The sequence below is a fragment of the Grampus griseus genome (genome assembly GCF_964374135.1).
Source record: "Grampus griseus genome assembly, chromosome: 6".
In the NCBI taxonomy this organism is placed as follows: Eukaryota; Metazoa; Chordata; class Mammalia; order Artiodactyla; family Delphinidae; genus Grampus; species Grampus griseus.
In genome coordinates this window covers 33,700,965-33,705,077 of record NC_139000.1, presented here as the reverse complement: position 1 = coordinate 33,705,077, position 4,113 = coordinate 33,700,965, and the positions used below count along the sequence as shown (strand labels likewise).

Here is a 4,113-nt window from a genome sequence, read left to right as displayed (position 1 = left end):
TAGAGCTCTGTTAATGCAAAGTAGAAAGATTTAGTCGTGAATTATGATCTGCCTAAAGAGAGGAGAATAAGAATTGAGGCCAAGCCCCTCATTCCTTTTTTGTTTTGCAGCATCAGTGCAGAGAAGAAGAGGAGCAAAGAGGGAGCATTTTGTGGGTAAGGTTCTGCCTATTCAGTCCAGAGCTCTCAAGGGTTAACCTTAATCTCTCCTTTCCGTAAGACCCAGGTCCACATCCACAGTCTCTAAGGATGTCAGCTGCTAGAGCTCATCACTCTTAGAAAACAAAGCTCTCAGCAGGGAGAGTCATAGGAAGGAGTCAGAACCAAGAACACTTCTCCAGTTCCCTGCTAGGTCCATCCCTGGGAATGGAAGAATGGGGGAGCGGCCCTGTGGGTCTTGACCACTAGGTGGCAGTGTGAGACACGGTGGAATGGATATCTGGAGGCAGACCTTTTGGGTCCTGTTTTGGGACAAATTGTTTAATTTTCCTAAGGTTCAGATTCCTCCTTGAGATACATTTGACCTTCATCCCTCACACCGTGGTTATGAGGATCAGATGGGATAAAGTATAAAATGCTATTCCATCCCTGAGCCTGTCTATTGTTGTCACTGACTGTTTGACCTTGTACAATAATGCTTGGGGCTCTTGAAGTCTAGTCTCCCAAAAGCCTCCCCCAGAGGACAGTTTTGCTCAGCCTCCTATAAGATCCTTTGCTCCTACCTTCACTGCATGTGACCAAGTCTCCTTCTTTCCCAGCTTGGAGAGTTTGCCAGAAAGGAGCACATGTGACATGGGACCTGTTGACTCGCTGGAAAAACAGGTATTGATGAAGCTCTTCTCCTTCTTTCCTTCCCCCTCTTCCTAGCATATGGCTTCTGTGACTGCAGGGCCCCTGTGCAACCGAGGTTGACATGAGAGGGTAATCCTATAGGGAAGGGAAGTTGAAAGAAGCACCCTCCTTGAAGAAAAAAAGAAGCATCTTGAAGTCAGTGATGTAGGGAACGTGACTCCTGCCAGGCCTACTGGGCCCTCCTATCCTCATTCTGCTCCCAACTGCAGCACACGTCCTGTCTTTTGCAGCGATCTGGACAAGCTTCTTGATGATAACAGTTTGTGGCAAGATCCCTGCTGGGAGGATCATGATAGAGTGACTGTAGAAGCTGATCTTCTGATGTCTGGGGAGGTTGGGAAGCTGCTGCTTCCTCTGTGTCCTTTTGCCTTCCACAGCTCCTCCGCCTGAGCGCTCCCCTCCCTCAGAGTCCTGTCTCTGGGGGACTTGGCAAGCAGGTGCGCTGAGGAGGTAGCTTCTCTTCCTCAGCCCTGATCTGCAGGAGCTCCAGGAGATACAAGTCACAAAAAGAGTGCATTTCCAAATTATGGAGCAGAGAGAAAAGGAGGAGGGACACTTCCTAAGCAACTGAGGCAGACTACCAATGAAATCTTCTAGAACTTTTTTTTTACTTTATTAAAATACTGAGTTTATTTCACATGTATATTTTTATCTCCCCACCATTTTCATTTGTCTGACCACCACTACTACTATGTCCTATCATAACATTCTAGACATACTTAAAACCAAGCAAAGGGTGGAGTTCCATCTTTAAAAACTAAACATGCATTTTGGACAACACATTCTTGGCAATGCAACCTGGACAATATTTATCAGACATGGTAGGGAAAGTTCTCACTCTTCATTATAAAAAGGACAGCCAGATATCAACTATTTTCTTTCTATCTATCTATCTATCTATCTATCTATCTATCTATCTATCTATCTATCTATTATCATCTATTATCATCTATTTTTGGCTGCGTTGGGTCTTTGTTGCTGTGTGCGGGCTTTCTCTAGTTGTCGTGAGTGTGGGCTACTCTTCATTGCGGAGCATGGGTTTCTCATTGTGGTGGCTTCTCTTGTTGCAGAGCATGGGCTCTAGGTGCGTGGGCTTCAGTAGTCGAGGCACGCAGGCTCAGTAGTTGTGGCTCGTGGGCTCTAGAGCACGAGCTCAATAGTTGTGGCACATGGGCTTAGTTGGTCCGCGGCATGTAGGAGCTTCACGGACCAGGGCTTGAACCCGTGTCCCCTGCATTGGCAGGCGGATTCTTAACCACTGTACCACTAGGGAAGTCCCTAAACTATTTTCTTAAAGAGACTTCCTCAACTGCCAGAGATCTTGAATAGCCTTCCGGAAACAATTCTTCACTTAACTGATGAACTTGGCTTCCACTCTGGGAAGGGAACCACCTTTTTCTATACTTGCTTGCATTTTTACTTTAATGTCTTCTACAGAGCTAGGTCCTTTCTGTGTTTTAGCAGTCTTTTCCTGTTTTTTGAAGGATTCTTGACCTTTTGATCTTGGTGTTGATGGTTTTGAGTCTTTTCCATTCTGGTTTCATTTTTGTGCACTTTTGGCTGGAGTATCTTGTACAGATTACTGGGGCTTTTTCTTCAGCTTCCTCATCATCAAAGTCATCATCATCGTCATCTGCATCATCATCGTCATCTTCATCAGCAGCAAGTTTTACTTTTTTCCGTGGAAACTTGCTACCACTTCCAGGGGCAGAACACTTTCCAGATATACTTAGGAGTGTCACATCCTCCTCCTCTTCATCTTCTCACTCTGCATCTTCCTCCACAGCTACTAAATGCTGTCCACTAATAATGCACAGGCCCTGAACCACACTTCAACCATCAGACCACAGTTGGTGTCATTTCAAAGCCCCCAAGGGAAACCATTGGCTGTACAGACATCTTTGAAGTTGCCAGTGTTACCTGAATTGGACTGCCTTCATAATTCATCGCCTCTGGTCCAACAATGTGCAATTCATTCTTTGCACCAGCCCCTAAACTGAGGGTTCTTAAAGATAACTGGTGCTCATTTTCATCATTATCCACCTTAAAGTGATAATCTTTGTCGGCCTTTAGTTCACAACCGAAAAGATAGTTCTGGGACCTCAGGGGACTCATGTCCATGTCCATCGAATCTTCCATGGGTTGGTGGCATGCACTCAGGTGGGAGAGAAAGCGGACGGAGGTAAACGACTACTGTTCCGGAGAATAGCCGCGAAGGATGGAATCATACCAGGGCTGGGGCTACTTTAGTCTCTTGCAGACACACAGGACACCGCAGGCTCCCAAGCCTTGTGGAGCATCATAGACAAACCAAAGTAGCTGCAGTCCTCGGCAGTTCCCAAACCCCAAAACTTGAAGGGACTCTTTGCAGAAGTGGAGCCAGCTCTTCCAGGGTGTTCCCTCTCTGCATAGTGAGTCCCTGGGGCTACTGTCCTGGTCTTGGGTGGCTGACCCCCACTAGTGTCTCCCTTTGCCTTATTCAGTGGATTCCCTAATGGGCCCAGTCCATATTCAGGCTAAAATATCCCCATTGCAGCCCCAGCCCCAGCCCCCTCTGATCTTGAACCCTGCCCCAATCCCAGCCCCTAACTCAGGCCCACCTTCAACCTCTCTCCCATTCTGTCACCCCAGATAGGGCCTGTGGAGTGTCCTTCTCTGAACCCCAGGAAGAAGTGCAGTCTCTCATCCCAAAAGAAATTCAACCCCGAGACTGGCACTTATTCTAGAAGCAGCTGCAACTCTTTCCGGTCCAAAGAGCTCAGGAAACCTTTCATCCTCTAGCTCCCAACATTCCGCAGTGCAACATGGCCTCTCTGTCCTAAGTACCAGGCTCCATCCTTGCTAGAGAATTTCCTATTATCAATGAGATCTGGCGGCAGCTGGAGCACCACCTTTGAAAGAGCTTCATCCAACACTGGGCCCACCTGGCACAGATAGAGCCTCAGGGCAAACTAGCAGGGAATTCTTGGCCACAGGGCAAACATGAACCTTCACAGCCCTCTGTGGTAGGGGCCAAAGCAGCAAGGAAGAATCTAGGCCACATGACGTTGAGGCAATCAGGAAATTTCCATGTGAAGGGACAGGCAAGGTGACCCACAAAGAGTCTGGTGCATAGCCTGAGGAAGAGCCCCCAAATAACCCAGGTATTTAGAAAGCTATCCTGGGAGGAGTCTAGGGTCTGACTCTGAGGAGACAAAAAGTGACCTGGTATGTCACTCAGGGAGCTCAACAGAAAACCTAGACCAGAGGCAACTGGAAAACA

General features: G+C 47.5%; 1 pseudogene across 1 annotated transcript; it reads right to left on the bottom strand.

Moving 5' to 3' along the window:
- Positions 1-2,142: 2,142 nt before the first annotated feature.
- LOC309823643 (nucleophosmin-like) lies at positions 2,143-2,990 on the bottom strand (annotated as a pseudogene). Its single transcript has 2 exons — positions 2,435-2,990; positions 2,143-2,355 (listed from the first exon to the last, which is right to left on the bottom strand). The product of its transcript is annotated as a nucleophosmin-like (transcript).
- Positions 2,991-4,113: the final 1,123 nt, after the last annotated feature.